The sequence below is a fragment of the Aulonocara stuartgranti genome (assembly GCF_965226115.1).
Source record: "Aulonocara stuartgranti genome assembly, chromosome: 1".
Lineage (NCBI taxonomy): Eukaryota > Metazoa > Chordata > Actinopteri > Cichliformes > Cichlidae > Aulonocara > Aulonocara stuartgranti.
The window spans coordinates 33,380,283-33,400,380 of record NC_138939.1 but is presented as its reverse complement, the minus strand read 5'-3'; the positions used below and the strand labels follow the sequence as shown (position 1 = coordinate 33,400,380).

At 39.5% G+C, this 20,098-nt stretch overlaps 1 protein-coding gene and 1 long non-coding RNA gene across 2 annotated transcripts in view; both read left to right on the top strand.

Annotated features, from left to right (window-relative positions):
- Positions 1 to 20,098, top strand: part of LOC309708055 (uncharacterized protein) — a gene marked incomplete at its 3' end in the record, with an annotated part of 236,146 nt that overhangs the window by 45,453 nt on the left and 170,595 nt on the right. The window lies entirely within an intron of this gene.
- On the top strand, positions 8,842 to 17,646 carry LOC309708146. The gene is made up of 3 exons (XR_014277184.1): positions 8,842 to 15,672; positions 15,786 to 17,027; positions 17,111 to 17,646. It is a non-coding gene; the product is annotated as an uncharacterized lncRNA (long non-coding RNA).

Below are 20,098 nucleotides of genomic sequence, written 5' to 3'. Positions count from 1 at the left end.
CAAACATTGTGTGCAGACACGAGTATATTTAAACCTGGATCACAGTCAGTCACTTAGCTAAGGGATTATTTTCACCTGTTTAAACATCCAGTTTCTCTCTCGTGGGTTTGGCTGGTTTTTAATTAAGTTTTATACAAACAGCTACATGAAAAATGTTTTACATGAATCAGATTTCAGTTGAAATCTTTTAACACGAGTGATCCACCATGAACATCAGCAGTTGATGCAAGAGAGATTTAGACATGACTGTACATAATTAGCACTTATGTAAGCAAACACACACTTGTTCCTGCAGGTGTACATAATGTAAATGAATCCATGCGGTCACACGTAAACACATGCACATTCTTCCAAAGTACACACAGTGAAAACCCGCCTATACAGACTCACACACCTGGCCTGTTGGCACCACATCTTAAAACCTCATTTGAAAGCTATCAGATCTTCTATGACTCACAGTGCCGGGGGCACAGCTGCTACTAAAGAGGCCACAGCTCTGAGACTCTGTACCCAGAGGGGAGTGCAGCCAGACTGTGGTTGAAGAGAGGTGAAACCTGTGGAGCTCTGAATGAAGCAGGGCCTGGACTTTCTGTTGAAGCCCCTGAATTGGAAACGGAGGCAAGAAGCTTTGATATGGCTTTGTGGGCAGAATTATCTCTTAGGGTGGGATTACGATTTTAAAACAGGATAAAATGCTGCTAATCATCTTGTGTCATCTTGTGCATTCTCAAAGTTTCATAACGCACGTATACATGGATCTCATGCTGGATGATAAATCTTTAGTGGTCCTGTAGGGAAAATGGATACCAATTAGAAATGAAATTGGAAGAGGAGGAGGCAATAATTTGGATGATATGTGATCTCAGTGCCATGGGATTTAAGGAGTAAGCCTCAGTGTGTAGTAAATGTCCTAAAGTTGGTTGAAATCTGAAACATTTTTTTAAATCATGGCTGGGTTAACCCTTTTTTTTAAATGTACTTAAGCTTTTTTGGAGTTAAGAGATCCTTTATAATCTTGACACTGATTAAGTATATTCTTACAATTTAGCACTCTTGGATGCTATTGGAACTATTTATATGTATATATAAAAAACACAATTGCTATAAAAGCGCGTAATAAGAGGTTCCACATCATATCAGAGTTTTTGTTGTCCCAAACACAACTAGGTTTGACTAATGGACACTGTACTTATATCTATTGTTTCAACATGATTAAACATGCTCAAAAGCATCATTGTGATTCATGTCTTGCTTTGTTTGTAATAAGATTGATTGAGAAAGAAAGAAGAAAGGTGAGTAAAAGCAACAAACTGACTGACACATTTGCCACCTTTAGTCTGCACTTGTCTGTTCATGCTCATCTGGCAGGATTTGCAGTATCATAGCTTATAGAAAGCTAAAACAGAAGCTAGCATGCAATACGCTTTAATTATCAATTGTTTTGTTGCAGCAGTACACTTATTAGTAGATTATGCATCGATGTCATACAATGCATTTCAGAGATCATTACGTTATATTTAATGTAAGTGTTTATTTAGTTATTATTTTTTAGGTACATGCAGGGGGAGAATGAAAACTGAGCCATACTGACAAAAGAATCCTGTATTACCTCTTTTATGATCAGAAAGGGGTGTCTGTGTTATAGCAGTGCTTTTATAGCTGCTTGTGGTTAGGGGCAATAGAATAATAAGGCATTGTGTTTTCTATTGGAACGTGCATTGTGGAGCAGCTTGGTGTTGTTATTTGTTCGCTGCTGGCTGGATGGCCTGTGTAGGGCTGCTGTTCAAATCCAACTCTAAATGCGTCACAGCCTCAACCACAATGATTGGGACCAAATATTTACATCCAACTCTGAAATCCAGAACTGCTATAAAGCTTGCATGTTTACCATAGAGCCACTAACGACTTGGTGTTCTTGTTCACCAGGATCCACTCGGGGAAGCCACTCACCCTGCCTGAAGGGCAGCTTCAGCTGCTACATTTCAGCACGGATCATGGTTTATCCCTGCAGCACTGAGGACTTAAGCAAACCTCTTATTAAACTATTTTCAAACGTAATTGTTGGCTAAGCAGTTAATTTCTTACATTTTACACTTCTGGAATACCAAATTTTGCTTGTATGATTTGTTGCAACTAGATGTGTCTTCTCCTACTAAAGGCATGTTTTTAAAATGTAAATAAATGTAGAGAACATTGCCAAAGCTGATTGTATTTGAGAACTGTGGGTGTTTTAAAAGGGCTGTATGTCGAGATCTAGCTACTTACTTCTCCACGTATGCGGTGGTAAGATGTCCAACATTGTAATATTGTACCAACAAAGAAGCAGGGAGAGGAAGACTTTTACTGAGAAAACATCAATATAGAAAAAAAACTCTCATCCATCTCAAAATGTTCCAAAACTGGTCCAAAGTTTCATGGAGGTGTGGGGTCCAAAAACCATTAAATATAAAGCTGCTATCTGGAGAGGCCAGAAGGAGGGAACTGCTGATCTTGCCAGCGAAGGATCTAGATCTATAGCCAATGGCAGAACTGCCAATCAGTGACTACTTCAAAATGGGTATATTTTGAATCTTACAGACCATGTGCAAGAAACACGGTGCATGGCATGCTTTCAGTTAAAAGTCGTGTCTTTTACATGTCAGCAATACTGAAACACGTCAGCCATTAATGCAAAGATTTGAAATTGGATGAGCACATCAGCCTTCCTCTCTACTAAAAGGCAAAAAAAGGCAATGCGCTATTTTTTACACCATACATGCTCTTATAAGTAACATATAAAGTATTATATTAAATTACATTATTGTATATTATATAATATTATTATATTAAAAGTTTGCTTATCTTTTCATCACTGTTTATCATCCACCTTACATAAAGAGTTATAATGGTAGGTACAGATATTAAACATGGCCAAAGTTTTAAATAATGAGGTCGACATATATGACATATGAGATTTCAAACTATTCTAAATGCTCTGTTTCATTCTGCTCTGCTTCTTTGCATCATAAAATGTCAAACATAGCAGATAGTCTTAGGCTACGTCAACACGGATAGATTTGAAAATGGCATTTTCGTATGAAAACACTCTGCGTCCACAGTATCCTTTTCAGTCATTTTCACAGAGTTGAAACGGCCGAAAACGCTTATGTTCCAGTACTGCGCATGCATGAAACACAAGACGATTCGACCTGCGTCATTTCTGTCTGCCGTTTATTTACTTTTCGGCTCTTTGAAACGTCGCGGAAAAATGTTGAAGAAAACCACAGAGTTTTTTAAATGGACTAACAATGAGGTGGAGTTGTAACACAAAAGTACAAAATTTTCAAATGTATCCACTTTGGAGAGCAGTTTCAAAACGCTGCATTTTCCTTGACCAAAAACGCCGTCTCAGTGTGGACGGAAGGCCAAAACGGAGAGAAAAAGATGCGTTTTTCAAACGAAAATGTATTAGTGTGGACATGGCCTTAATACAGTAACCTCAGACACCCACATCCAACTGCATGTGCTTAAAGTCCCACCCACCTGCTGTTCCAACCTTTTGTTTACAAGGGACAGCCAATCAGAGAAGAGCTGTTTTAATGATAAAGGGCATTTAATCGAGGCTCAGTATAATAAAAATATTGGATTAAATCATGCAAAGCTACTTTACTGAGATAAAAATTTGCATTAGTATTTGTAAACAAGAAATAGGTCCCATTTAAACCTTCAGCATAACTGCCATTGATTTGTGAAGAGTGTGATTAAATTAATGGACCAAATCAAACTAATATGGCTGGTTAGCCTGCTGAGTTTTAGATTTGTGAATCTTGTCAGTCTTGTGCTGTCCTCTTATCATAGATGGAGCCTGAATGTGATAAAACCCTAAACAATTTAAGTGGTCCACATAAGTGTGGATGTGGCTTTTCTCTCACTTGGTGAGAGCAGAGCCAAGGTTGTTAAACCATCATTTTCTTTGCCTTTAGAACTCAGTCCCTTATGTGCAGTGATGCACTTCAGTTTACGTTGAAGTCACTCACAGATGATGTAAACTTGATTAAAACCCTTTTTTCACTCCCTTCTCTTTGAAATTCCCTGCCATCACTGATAACAAAGCTCGCAGAGAATAGCCCCTTTCGCTTTTCGACAAAATGATAGGTCACAAGCTTAACAGGGTGCAATTATGTGACAATTTCCTTCATCCACATGTTCCATCACAAACACAAAAGTGGCCGTCTATAAAATGCCCAGGAGTTCACTATAAATAGGGCGTCTTTTCTATCGACCCGTCCACCGCCGCCTTCTCTTTGTGCTCCTCAGAATGGAACTTATAATTGTGTGCCGCTTCTTTTTGAAGCAACAGCCTCAACAGCTGGGGAATGACAGTACACACAAAGATCACACACATAATCAAAACCACACACGTACTATACACGTCAACGTATATGTATATACGTATGTGTGCAGGCATGTGTGTGTACACAGAAAACCCTAATATACTGCTTACAAAAGCTCTGAATCCTCTGGGGGCTTATAAAGGTTGTTGGGTTTTTGTCTGGCTTCTTCAGAATATTTTCTACCCACTTGGATTTTCTTTTAACTTTAAAAATAACAGATTGCGGTGCGTGCAGGCTTCCATGCAAACTTCTTTTCTTTAGGCGATATGGGCAGAAGGTGGGGCATGCAGCTGTGTCAATAGGCTACCGAGCTATCCTAAAGTAACCTCAAAACCCTGCAAACCGCCTTTTATGTTGTCCTCCTGGCTAAACGACAAGCCTGTTTACATTTTGCTCTTTGTCAAACGTCCGACACCTGCACATGGGGGAGGGAGGGGTGTGTACAGCTTAGTGTGAAGGTGTGTACACTTACCTGTTGAGTGATGAGCAGCACCTGTTGTGTAAATGGACTCTGTGAACTTGGACAAGTCTTATATCTACCGCAATAAGTGAAATGTCTCATTTTAACAGTCTTGAATTGTTCTTTACAGATGTCCCCTAAACACGTCACACACAGGTAGTCATTAAGCCACTGTTTTATAAAGGCTGCAGATGCTGTATGTGTGTCTGTGTGGTCGTTCCTGTGGCTGTGCACACATGGCAGACTGTGGGATGTAGTTTTGCAGTTTTCTCATTTTTCATCTAAAACAAAATGAGTGAGTGATCAAACCAAAAGCAAAGAGAAAAAGAAAAACATGTTAGGCATGGTTTTAGGGCTAAAATTAGAATTAGGTTCAGGTAAAATGAGTTCAAAGTTTGACACTTTTAAGTCTAAAACACTAATTATAATATGCTTGTGTGTGCACACAAAGACACAAACACCAAGACACAGAGTTGAGCAGGCTGCAGTCATTCCAAAAGCCATTACTAGGGGTGGGTTTTTATAATCGATTCACCGATTAAAATCGATTCTGGCTTGGATAACGTAAAATCGATTCATTAAAATCCTGAATCGATTTTTTAATATAAATTTATTTTGTCCGAAATGCCAGAATCTCTGGTGACATCTCACAAAATTTCAAGAACCACCAAACAGTAAATGAGAGCAGGTACAGGGATTCTGCACATAGACTTAAACACACAGCGCGACCCGCGGATCAGAATCAGTTAGATGTCGCCTTTCTCACAGTCGGGGCTGAAAGCCGACAGCTCGCTGATCCGGGTCCGCGCTTTGTGTTCACGCCCTTTATGCGCTGATTCTAAAGCTGTTAGTTTGATCTCTCTCCAAACAATATTGACCGAACCAGCAGCAAAAGAAGATCCAAACGCTTCACATAAACATCGTCATGAATTCTTTTACTGTTTTGCTTCCATTGCGATGCGCAGCTCTCTCTCTCTCCCTCCCCCCCTCTCTCTCTCTCGAACAGTTTCGCTTTCTTCATTATTCGCTTGCTTGTTACGCACAAGTCTACTGTTGTTTACAGCGCTGTCGGCCGCTGTTTTTTTTCCCTTTTATATTCTTCCGAAAAGAAAACCTCATTTCTGCTGTTCAATACTGAACAAATTTAAACTTTTTAATATTATTCAAAATGCAAAATGCTTAGCCGTGTGTCTAATAAAACCGCTGTAACGTCAGAGGTAACGTTCATTAATTAATGGTTTTCTTTCGTTTTTGATGTACTGCAGAATATTTTTATAAAATCCCAGGCCAGGAAAATCACCTTCACGTTTTTCTGTGTTTTATCTACAGCTACTTTGACACAAAGGCATCTGCTGTGATGCTCACACCTTAGATAAAGTCTTGCGAGTGTCAGCTTCCTTTTTATAGATACAAAAATATGTAAATGTTCTGATCTGAATTATACTTCTGACTGTCAAAATTTCCCAGATTTAAATCGAATCGAATCGAATCGAATTAAATCGAATCGTGGATCGAATCGATTTGGGACCTTGTGAATCGGAATTGAATCGATTCTAGAAATCAGTGACGATACCCAGCCCTAGCCATTACACCAGGGGTAGGCAACCTTTCTGATGACGAGTGCCATTTAAAATTTCCTCAGAAGTCAGTGTGCCATATGATTGCATTAGCAATAAATTTAATAACGCTCTATATTAACGGTTACTCACTATATAGAACCACTTTATAGAATTATATTTATTCACAGATGTTGGCAGCTATCAGCGAATCGTTATCAGCTATTTTGAAACCAAAAAAAAAGACAGTTTTTATCCATAACAACAACTCCAAAACAGCGAATGAACTGTACAACAGAAAATGCAAATGCTATTTGTGGTCTCCTCACAACAATGATAAGAAAAATAAACTGAGCCAATATGGCATGTCTGTTAATACAGAGACACACATGTTAATGTGATCTCTGGTCTCCCACTCAGAGACACAGGTCTCCCAGTGTCCAGCATTCAGACGGCTACCTGAGGACACTCTTCATGTGAGAGAAAATCTGCTCACACAGATATGTAGAACCGAATACTGTCAACAAGGCCTCTGCAATGTTCTGAAGACAGTTAAACTTGTCAGGTAGTGATGTCCAGAAGGTGAAAATGCAAGCTCCATGAACACGCACAGCTGTGGATTCCAGCTGCTTCGATGTTATATGTATGATTTCTATACATTTTATGTCAGATAAAAACTTTGGTTGTAAGCTTCAGATAATTATTTATTAAAAGCTAGACATTTTAAATGAGAATAACAAAGTATTTCTTTGTGCCCCCCTTTCCCCGTTAATGCCCTACCTGGTAGTGATGAGTCGGTCGCGAACGAAATGGCTCTTAGAGCCGGGTCTTTGACTTGAACGACACGAGCCGGCTCCTTATCGCGAGCCGTGGGGTTTTTTTTTTCTTTCTCTCACCCTCTCTCGCACTTATTTTCCGCTTCACTCCGCAAGCGAGCCTTGTGCTTTACGCTGGGAAGAGGGGGAGGGGCGGTAGTTACACTCAGTAGCACAGGAACAGAGCCAGAGGGAGAAACAGAGAAAGAGCCAGGGACAACAACGCCACATTAGAAAGGTATAGTAATCATCCACAACTATTTTCAGTTGCGGATGATAAAGGATTCAGACAGTTTATTCATGCAGGTCCATATGACAGAGAATACGCATGTTCTTTTTGTTTTCATATTATAATTTATATTTAATTGTGTTGTGGTTTTCAGTGTTTTGTGTCGTTTCACTTCAAATTTGTAAAAGGAAAAAGCTGAAAATTTAAATAGTTAAAAGTTGAAATGTGAATAGTTGATTTCTGTATTATATGATTTATTTATTACATTTTATGTGGAGTGAATAAATAAAAGTATATTTACGGTGGCCCCTACAGACAAAACACATACAAACTCCAAATCACGTACTAACTCTGAAGCGCGTAAAAACTCCAAAACACGTACAAACTCCAAAACACGTACAAACTCCAAAACACGTAAAAACACGTTCAAACTCCAAAACACGTAAAAACACGTTCAAACTCCAAAACATGTAAAAACTCAGAAGCACATAAAAACTCAAAACACGTACAAAAGACAACAGAAGTGCTCCAGGATCAACCCTGTTCTCACTCCCAAAGCGTAACATTTTACGCTAGGTGACAAATCGTCACCATATTACGTTTTCGGCTACCCACCACGTTCCTAAATGACGACCTCGGAAAAAAGAGGAAATATGAGAACCGTCTGGACTGAATCTACACATGTTTGCTCTTTTTCTTCAAATCGCTTAGAAACACGCTATTTAACATCATTATAGTCCTGGTTAAGGTCAGGAATAAGGTTATGGTCAGGGCTAGGGATAAGGTTAGGTTAGGTTTAGGGCTGGAATACAGGGCTGGAATACAGGGCTGGAACGTCTATTACCGCGGGAGCGTCATTGCACTGGATTCCAGCCATAACCCGCCGTGTACCATAAGAACGCCGAAGGTCTCCTTTCGCGTTCATCAGGAACGCCGCGGGACGTGACAAAACGTCGACATGTTACGCCTCGGGAGTGAGAACGCTCTGCCAGGATGCTAGGGGAAGTGTTGAGCTTTTGTTACCTAGTGGCTACACAAGCCAGCAAGTACCAACGACTGGATTTGGTGTGTGGTAATAACAGGTAAATGAACATTTTTTTTAATCTTATTATTTGACTATATATGAATGCTTGTGTATAAATACACAAACAATACACATATGCTTTCATGCTTTCAATTGTGTAATTTAAGTGATCTAGGTAGCTCTATTTTGGAAGTTCAGTTCATGCTAGAAATGTGTTTTGGAGTTTGTACGTGTTTTGTCTCTAGGGGCCACTGCATATATTTATATATAAACATATATATATATATATATATATATATATATATATATATATATATATATATATATATATGTATATATATATATATAAATAAATCTACTTTTTTTTTACATTATTAATTCCTTTTGTGCATAATTTTATATTATTGTTAATAATAAATTAATTAAAGCAACAAAACAACCTGAAGAGCCGGTTGGGAGCCGAAAGAGCCGGCTCTTTTTAGTGAGCCGAACCGAAAGAGCCGGTTCTTTAAAAAGAGCCGGAAATCCCATCACTACTACCTGGCCCCCTGGCAAAACTTTGCTAGACCCGCCCCTGCACAGTTACCAGCTGTCAGCTACATTAAAAAAAGGATCCTGGTGTTATTTGTCTCTCAGAAACAGTTCATAACTTCCCTTCAACTCATTCATGTCACCTAAATGGTAAACCTGCTTCTCCATCACCTGTTCAGCTCTGATGATTCAGTAAGGACATCTCCTGGTTTCATCTTCATGTTTCCCTTTCACCAGATATACAAACCGATATCATGACCAGCAGCTTTTACAGCTGTGGCTCCAGCAAACATCAGCTACTAGTAGGGCTGCCACGATTAGTCGACTAGTCACGATTACTTTGACTATTAAAATCGTCGACGACTAATTTAATAGTCGACGCGTCGTTTGAGGCTTTGTAAGATCCCAAAAGACGCAGGAATAAGTAGTAGGATTTAAGAGTGTAATAACGGACTGAAACAGAAGATGGCAGCACTGCATGTACAAGGATGCCAGCTGCCGTTAAACCCCGAAGAAGAAGAAGCTGTGTCCCAGAATTCATAGCGCGGCCCAGTTCAGTTGTCAACAATGGCGGCAGCTAGTTAGTTTTAATATTACTCTTATTATTCTTTCTGGGTCACAAAATAAACGATTAACATATTTTCAGGCGAGAATGTAGCTGTGTAAACCTCAAATATCTGCTCAGTTTATCAAGACACCACATATTTTCAAAAGCGCTCCGACGTTTTCGGAGACGTCTGTTACCCACCAGCTCGATAGCTAGCCGGGGGCAAGGCTCACTAGAGCCGGTGAGAACACCGGACTCCCGGCAAATCATTTTCAAACCCACCGCCGTCTTTCGCTACTCAGGTTAAACATTATATATAAGTCACTTAGATAACTTAAAAATGTTATTGTTTGGCTTTTTTTTTTTAGTATTTTATTGGTTCCTGATTAAATCGGTTTGGCTGAGATTAAAGTTAGAGTTTTTACATAGCTGAATAAACGTCAAGCAGATTAAACTCCATCGAAACAATCTGCAAGTGTCATTAAAATTTAATAAACTCTCATCTTGTCTTTATTTTTAGTTAGCACATACCTTAAACACTTAAAGCTGTAAGCTAATGATAGTTATATAAGAGCAGATGCATGCTGGTGCAATAAGCTGTATGTTTTACATCCAATGGATGCATGATCTGATTAGTCGACTAATCGCAAAAATAATCAGCGACTAGTCGACTATCAAAATAATCATTTGTGGCAGCCCTAGCTACTAGAAAGTAATATTAAATACATTCTAACAACAGCTGATCAAGCTTAAACGTGCTGCTGTTGTTTAGCGCGACATTCGGCGGTTTCCTCTTTCTGGCACAAAGTGGGAGATAAACAAAGAGAAAAAAGCCGATCAGCTGATCATTGATCCATTTCATGATTGAAGTAGAGAGAATGGAGAGAAGAAGAGGCAGCTGTGCAGCGTAAAGACATAGAATAACTCCAGCTTTGTGTCTTTTTCCATTCTAGCTGAAGTACGGGACAAACTGTTCCTTTTCACCTCAACACGGAATGAGTAATATTTTCTCTCAATACGGGACGATTCCGTGTTTTTACGGGACGGTTGGCAACTCTACTAACTAACCTTATGAATAAAATAAAGTTCACTATCAGCAACATCAAAGCACCCACCCATCTGTATAGAAACTCCATCATGCTAGCTAGGACGCAGTACGAGTTATTGTAACTGACTGTAAAAAGTCAGCACAACGAAAATAAACTCCACCTAAACTTGGTTTATATCTGACGAAGATAGACTGCAGGTCATAACTTCTTACCTGAAGTTCAGTTCACCTGACACTCGGACCGGCAGCCGCTTCGGGTCTCTCCTCTTGCCTCCCCTTTCCCTCATCCACCTGCTGGCCTCCACCACTTGCTAATGTTACTGAATCTGAGGAAGCACCGCCACAGCTACCACCAAACAACGGAGTTATTTTTACACACCGACCAGCATCTGGCCAATTCACCACCTTTCATTGTTTATACCGTTACAAAGAAAAAAAGTCATCAGGCCACCGAGCAAATGCCCAGTATGCCCAATGGCCAGTCCAGCTATGGTCGTGCCATCAGTTAACCCTTCCTAGGGTTGCCGACCCCTGCATTACACAGTAAATAAATAAAAAAAATGACACTATGTAACATATACACACAGCAAGCCTGATACAATATTGCCAAAAATTTGTCTTTACAATGTGAACTGTGTGCATGCGGTCTGGAAGAATGCAGGGTTATGATTGGTCTGATCTGTTTACTAGCATGCGAAAAATCTGAAAAAGCAGCTGGATTAAGAATAGGTGAGTCTAAAAAAATATTTATGAGACACAAATAATCACACAATAATTGCACAAATTTCGTGTGTAAAGGCCTTAAGGGTAACAGTGTCATTGTTATGGATGGGGCTTGCAGGCGCGCCCAATAAAGTTAGTACTAAATTTTACTGATACATTTCAACTATAAGTTACACTAATTCATACGTTTGGTAATGAAAAAACGTAAACATCCACATTAATGACTTACTGCATTGTGAACTCAGTTTAACTATTAGGCTCAAGAGTAGTAGAGTAGTAGTAGAGTAGCGCTTCTGCACCAATCGTGGTAACAAGCATGACAGTAGAGCAGATGTGTTGATGCAGGTCAGAACACAAATCTTTATCATGACAACTTAATTAGCAGCATGTAATCTCTGATTTGCAAAAGAAGAATTCTTTCTCTTCTTCATAATGACAGGTTTGAGTGAGCTCTTTATAGACCTTTGTAGGTTGATGAAAGGTTTTCAGTTTTGAATGAATTACTGCTCTTGTTGAAGCTTTTTATTATTAATGTTACAAAATGAAGTACCAAAAGACAAAAGAAGCATGGAAAAGGAAAGTAGTGTTGCTAGCACAAAAATCCCTTTACATACTGTAAATAGAGTATATATATAGTTTTGTACAAACACATACACATTATAATGTTTTAATGTCACACTTCAATACTTAATTGAATTTACATTTATACATTTACTATTTTCCGTGTGAAATGGGCACTCCTAGGTAACATGTCTCGTGATAGGTGATTCTGTGTTTATGTCAGGTTTGGGTGGGGTGGTTGAGGCCGTTCTGTGGGGACTGCGTGTTGTCCACACACCTGTGTGAGTTCTTTCTGGGTGTTCGCTTAGTTGGTGATTCTAAATTGGCCATGGGTGAGAATTTGAGTGTGAGTGGTCGTCTGTCTGTGTGAGATAGTGGTTACCTGCCCAACGTGTTCCCCGCCTTTTGGCCTATGACAAATGGCATAAGTTCCCACCCTTTCCCCATAACCTTGAACTTGTCTTGATGCATTCTCAATCATCCAGGTAAGTAAATCTCCAAAAGTTGATTCTGTTCATCTGGACGTGGCGTCTTCAGTGGGAAAAACTTTTCGTCACTCATCCAAGTGACTTCTTCGGTCTCAGCTGACTGCAGGTTTCCCTTGTCTTATCTTATATCTTATAAACAGTACATTTGTACTGATGAGCTCAACTTGATGAGCAGTAATGAAACTTGAAAAACATAATAACTATATTTTATTCATACTTATTATATAATTTTTCCTGTGGCAGTAAAGATATTTTTGAGTAAAGTAGACTGCAGATTGTGCTTAGTTGGGCTTTGACTGAGCATTACATGAATATTTGAAAGTATGCTGACATAATAAACAGAGGTTTATGCTGACAGTGCTCATTAATCACCAAGAGAAATAACTTAATAGCAAAAGCAAATAAGTGTCATGGCACCAACCCCGGCCATTGTATTGGCACAATCTAAATCCAGCTGGCCCAGCCAATGGCCACAGAATTCATTTCATGCTTCATCTCTTGGCCTAAAGAGCCGAGACAGAAAAGGGCACAGTGATAATTGTACTGCTGAATCTGGCGTGAACAAAACATATTTTTTACAAGGAGGGGGCCAGGAGGGGGGAGATGGGGGAAAACATGCTGACACATCCATAACTACTCACCCACTTGGACAAAAGAGATTTTTAATCAGCACTGGCTATTTAACATGTCAGTCACTGTCTACAGTGCAATAGATAGATAGATAGACTTTATTGATCCCAAGAGAAATTGTTGCATTACAGCAGAATGATAAAGAATAATAGTACAGTCTACGACAGACAGCAACAAGAAAGTTTTTGTTATAGCATTATTTATCCTTCTTTCTGAACAAACACATGATTGGACAGTGGTGTGCTCATCCCTCCCAAGAGGCCATCTAATCTACTCAGTCACAAGTAGTGAAAACAGTATAAGAAGAAAATAGGAAACCATATAAAATACCATCATTCTGACTGGATGGGTGCCGTACTTACCTTCATAGTCTCTCCCTGCCAGTAGCCCTTTCTTGCCTTGTTCCCAGACCCGAGCCCACCTAATAAAAAGTCGCTTTTCATTATGCTAACTAATCATCCTCTGTCCTGTGTGTGACACAGAGAGCATTTCCTCTCACCATCATGGAGAATCTTTGAATTCCTTAACTGCATCTTAACACAACACAGGGAATATCATCTATGGAAATCTTTGACTAAGTGGCAAGATCTATAAATCCTTTGCAGTGTTGCTTCTGAGGATCAACAAATAACGCAACAGTTCATTTTAACAACAAAATGTACATATACAATGTGTATGACTTAATGTGAATGATGCTATTTTGATATTGCATATGCTAAATCTAATTCATCATAATATGTGGGATAACTTAATAGCAAGAGCAAGTGTTGTAGTAGCACCACACAAAGCAGATTTTTAAAATTATTTTTTTTATACACTTGACATACGTAACATCTATGTGTTTTATTGTGAAGATAACAATAATACAAGAAGATAAATGTGACATCTTAAAGCATGTCAGTAAATTTCCAAAATTAACTGGGGGCTTTTATTTTGAATGATGAATCACAGAGTAACTAATGATAGAGCACTATCACAACAGTGTTGTAATTCCTACTGACGATACAGTGATTCTGTGGTACCCGATACACTGTGAATCTACGATATAACACAAAATTATTCAGAAAAAAAAATGTAATGTCAGATTTAGGAGTTTATATACTGTCCTGTGGTGTCTGTGCGTATTTTCATAAACATTTAACTTTAATAATGTGTGATTTACTTTTTTTTCATTTTACACTCATTTAAGTGCCATCTTGGAGTTAGTTGTAGCAGTAGTATGCTTTATAATTCACGGATATTTGGCACCAGCATATCGTCAAGACACTGCAGTCAAGGGGAATATGTTGCTCTGTCAATACTTTGTCCCACCATTACTTGAGAGACACGCAGTGCTCTTCCTAACATGCTCACTCACTAGATTAGAGGTGTGAAGTGCAACAACATTGTGAAACATGAAGTTCTAACTCCATCAGTGCTACTTCTCTTTACACTGTGAGCTCTGTGAAATCCCTCTGAGGAATAGCCACAGTAATTACACACTGTCTGCTCAGTCTAATATTGTAACTGGGTGTTCTAAATTCCTGAAAATTTCATAAAATCAACTCTGGCCCGCAGCAGTTCCCTTGACTATTTCATTTCATATGGTGTTATTCAAGCCACCATGTGTTGAGCTCATCTGACCCAAACAGTTCTGTTCTCGAATTATAAGCGTGGTAGGGGTCTACGGAGCTGTCTGGCGCCACCGTCCTCTTAAACATGTCATTACTGTAACCACAAGGTCAGCACAATACAGCCCCCGCGCCCTCCAACACACATATCCTCTGTGCTAACATTTAGTCTTGCCACCACATTAAAATATGAGAAATATGTCAATAAAAGCTTTATGAAACATGCCACAAATAAACCACAACAATTATGTCTGCAAACTGTAGTCTCCCGAGCGTTTAGGATGATGTTTTGCAATAATGACTTGTCATGTCTGATGAGAATTGTTCACTGGCATAAACTTTTCACAGCTATAAAACAAATGACAGTGCATGGCAATTGGAAAAATAAGATGAAAATAATAGAGTGGGAATATATCAAGATTAAGCAACTGTAGGAAATAAAATAGTACATGTTATAACATCTGTATAGCATCTATTGTTATCCTATACCCTATATAACATATAACATAAGTGTTATATCCCAAATAGATGCTGTATTCTGCGTACAAAAATCAAAATGTAAAACGTTTTTGGGTTTGTTTTTGTATGGATTCATTCAGTTCAATTCAGTTTTAATTTGTAAAGCACTAAATGACAGCAACGTTTCGTCAAGTTGGTTTTTATGTTGTTAGCTAAAGAACCTACAATAATAACAGAGAGAAAACCCCAGAAATTAGACAGTTTCAAATATTGAGATCAGCATATGTGGAATTGCATGTGCATTGCATGTTTGTACTGCATATGAACCAAAAGCTTAGGTTTCAGACAGTTTTTTTTCTATTCTTGGCTCTCTGTGATGTCGATGAGTGCCCCACCCATCTGTTGTTCAAACCTTCTGTTTGTTGAGGGGCAACCAGTCTGAAGAAGGTTGGCTGAAAGAGATGGTGGCTTTCAAGGGAGAAGAGCTAAAGCCTAAGGCCTACTGTCATGGTCTGGGTGTGTGGCTGTAAAATTCCACTGAAGGTCTGGACTTCCCTGGTATCCACCCATGGGCAGGGCCTACAGCCTCCCTCACCTGAAGCTGATTGAGGCAATCAGGTTGGAGATTTAAGCTACCTGCTGACACTGCTTCGTTGCCAGTTCGTTGGTAACCAGGACTTCATGTCTATGAATCTCAAGTGCTCTACTAACCTTGCAATCTTGTGTTCTAGTTACTCCTGGAAATTCCATCACACTGAACCACTCATCTTGGAAATCTGGTTAACCCGCCTGCTTTCAGAATCATATGCTTGCCTCACCTGCCTGGCCTCCTGCACTTAAACAACCTCGGGAGCTTCACCGCTCAGGACAGCTGCCACCAGTGTTGATCAAGTTACTTGAAAAAAGTAATCAGTAACTAATTACTGATTGATTCTCCAAAAAAGTAATCCTATTACTTTAGTGATTACTTATTTTCAAAAGTAATTAATTACTTAGTTACTTAGTTACTTTTTAAAAACACGATTTACAACCTGAATAGGTAATAAAGTGATAGATCTTACAGCCCAATTCTACTTTTTCTGCATAATCCATCATAAAAAATGTAATCAAATGGAAAAGTCTCCTTTTAAAACTTGTTTTACTAGTTTTAATCTTTTAACTTTATGCATCAAGTAAAAATTTAATTATATGCAACATTCTCTGACTGGAAGAAACTTGTTTAAAATTTAAACCTATTTTCTGCACATTCCTGCTCATAAAATGATTTTTGTTTTGTGTGTTTACACTCACTCTTTCAAATAGATGCAAGTAAAACACAGCAGAAAATAAATAAAATCAAAGACTAGTGGTCCTGTTGCTCTATTTTCACCTGTAAAGCAGGAGTGGGGTAGATCTGCACACAGCTGTTGTCACGAACGTCGCACTTGCTTATATCACTGTCATGAGACTTTCTCGCAAAAAATCACTGTTTTAGTAACGCAGCGTTCCTACGGGAAAGTAACGGTAATCGAATTACCGTTTTTGCAATAGTAATCTCTTACTTTACTCGAAAAAAGTAATCGGATTACAGTAACGCATTAGTGCCCATCTCTGGCTGCCACACACCACCAAACCCACCTCCACCTCTTCTCCTTGGTAAATGGCCTGTATTTATATAGCGCTTTACTAGTCCCTAAGGACCCCAAAGCACTTTACATATCCAGTCATCCACCCATTCACACACTGGTGATGGCAAGCTACATTGTAGCCACAGCCACCCTGGGGCGCACTGACAGAGGCGAGGCTGCCGGACACTGGCGCCACCGGGCCCTCTGACCACCACCAGTAGGCAACGGGTGAAGTGTCTTGCCCAAGGACACAACGACCAAGATTGTCCAAGCCGGGGCTCGAACTGGCAACCTTCCGATTACAAGGCGAACTCCCAACTCTTGAGCCACGATCGCCCTTCAACACTTCCATCTCCCACCTGCACAGTAAGACGAAGATTTTCATAGCTTCCACCCTCTCCAGAACTCCTCATTGGCTACCGCTCTAACACTGCTCTCCTCTCTTCCAGTACATACCTAATCACCAGCCAGCTGCCATTGCTTTCTTGGACCTGTCCCCTTGCTTATCCCTCTCCCCTGGCCAAGACCCTCATGCCCCATGTGTCAAGCCTTAAGTCAAGTACTATCGTAAACGTCATTTTTGTGCTAGTTAATAAACCTTTGTTAAATCTTTTCCTCAGCCTCCGCTTTGGGTTTTCTGCACGTGGGTTTGATTTTTGGTACTCGGCCTTCGGCCGTTTTGTGACACCTACACTACACTAAGGCCTGGTGAAATATAAATAAGGATTACAAATTGTCTGATCTTATGTTGATGAGCACTTATTCGTAACACCTACGAACCTTTGATCGACGTGCTGAACCAACGCTACTTTATTTCCATCCCATATGAAGAATGCAAAAAGAGGAGGTGCTCAAGAAACTACCTGGTACCAGACCCACCTGGCCTTTTTGACGGCCACGTCTGGCCCATGTACCTGAAACATAAGAACATAAGTGTAACTTAGTAAAACCTTACACTACTCTTTTTTTGAGCATGTAAATTGTTGGTATATAGAATTATTCATGCAATTCTATATTTTTGTTAACTTTTACTTCGTGTTTTTGTATTTTTACATTGTATTTTGTTTTGTATTTTATTTCTATTTACATGTTAGAAATAAAAACAGTCATTTTTTTCAATCAAATGCAAATCATTCACACTAGTAGCATTGAATCCAAGGATAAATATGGAGCTGGAAATGAGTGCATGCCCCCTTAAAATTAATGTTAATACTGCCAAATATAACACAATATATAGATATTATATTTGGTATCGAACTCAAAGTGAATGGCGACATTGTGTCTATATTACATGTACATTGTTCCCTGCAGCAAGATCAAAATTCATTTGAAATAAATGACTGACATGTTAATAATAACTTTTTACCCTAAATAGGTCCCTGTTCTCTAGTAACAATAGCTAGTCGAGCAGATTTTAAAGGCAGTGCTATCTGTGTTTGAATGCTAATCTTTACTCAGTAAGCACGGTGGCGGGGAGAGTGTGAAGAGGTAATTTTGTTCTGAAGACTGGAGCCAAGAAAAAAAAGAGGTGGAGGAAAACCTCATACATCCCGGTGTTGGAAGAGAGTAGGACACAGCTAGCTGCTCTGTGGTCTCCAGTTCCCCAGGGTCTCATTTAGCCTTATTTCTCCTCGCTACTCCCCTTGTCCCGTGCACTCTGGCTCTCCCCCTGCACCCTGACAGATTGGAGGAAATGAATGTCTGCAAATTGGCCTCAGTGGCAAGGCCAGGGCGACTCCGAGACCACGCTGGCTCTGCTTTCCAACCAGCAAGCGGTCTCTCGTCCAGCTCCTCTGTCTCCCTTACTAAATTAACATCAGAAAGCGAGCCTGTTTGCTGATAATGGTCTTTGGGCTTTGTGTTTATACTGGACCATGTGAGAGCGCGCATTAGTGGTAATATTAATAGTACCGTGTAAAAGACTGCAATGTGAACTATTTTATACCTTGAGCAGCCTCCCAAAGTATGTGTGTATTTAAGTGCTTCAGACTGTACAGTCTTGTGCTTGTTGTGAGTTGTGTGCGTCTAAAACTTTTTTACAGTTTTGCAAAAAATAAAGAAGCAGTCTCTGAGTGATCTTACTCCCCGTCTGTGGCTCAGTTTTTCATTTGCTGTGCTGATAATGTTTATTTCTTGTCATCACACGAGTGCTCTTTTCATCGCCTGATCTTATTTCTCCTGCTATTATGTTGTGTCTTTAAACAGGCAGTGATTTATTGCACTGCTGGAGGAGTTATATACAACAAATATATATTGCCAAACTTTAGCTACCCTCAAATATCCCACCCACTTTTCTTCCGTCTCTTCCCTCCCCAGCCTTACATATTGCATTCATGCTATTCTGGTGTAAATGCATTTTCAGTAGTGGTTTATCAACATTATTCTTCCAGACATTTTGAATAATTACAAGTAATTCAATTTCTTTGTCATAATGAAGAAATAAGAGATGAATGGAAAACATCTGTTGAGGCTGTTGGATTTATGCGGGTTTTCAAAATTAGTCCATGCACTAGAAGGGTACTCAGAGAGCCTCTGCCAAGGGCACATTTGGCAATTTTATGAAACGTGAGCTGCACTTCTGCCCACACCAAACGGTTCTTCCTTGGCCCATGTTCCACCTCTGTGCCAAGTGACATGAAATTTAGCTGGGAAGTTTTTGTGTAATCGTACTGACAGACAAGCAAACGAACAGCTTTGAGCACAGACCTCCGCCTCTGCTCTTGCACTGTCTGAGGAATAAACAGATTGCACATCACCATCATTACAAACATGTTCAAATGATCATTTCTTTTGGCAAAACGGTTGGACTGCCACCACTTTACTGGTGCTTCACTCATATCCACGTCATTGTAGAACTATAAAGGAAATTTGCAACTAATGGCTGACTACGGGCCTATAAGTTTGCTCATGAGGCTCCATTTGTGCTATTCACCTAAAATTTATTTTTACTAATTTTATGTGATGGTAGATACCAATAACAACTCGAGCTCAAGTAATATATAACACCAAAGTCAAAAGTGTGTTGTACAGCTGGCAGAGCTATACAACACACTTTTAACTTTTTCAAAAGGATGCCCTACAACGTCACAATGTTCACATAACAGGTCAACCCAGTATCACGGCAAAACGTGTTATAGACATGCCACTCCACCGTGTCCATTTCACGCTTTGCCTCTCCAAAGCGTGAAATGTACAGGCATGCAGAAGCTGCACTACCAGCAGGAGGAGATTTAAAGTCAAGAAGGCGGTAGTGTGCAGAAAACATACATTCCAGGGTCCTTAATTGTCAGAAAAGATTAAGCTAAGCGGCTAATATGTATTTACATGTAAATGTGTTAGCAATGCCCAGACATTATTTTCATGTTGGCTTAAAATAAGCTAATAAGCTAAAATAGGCCCTGTGCTGTTACTGCAACTTATTGCAACTTCTTCAGGCG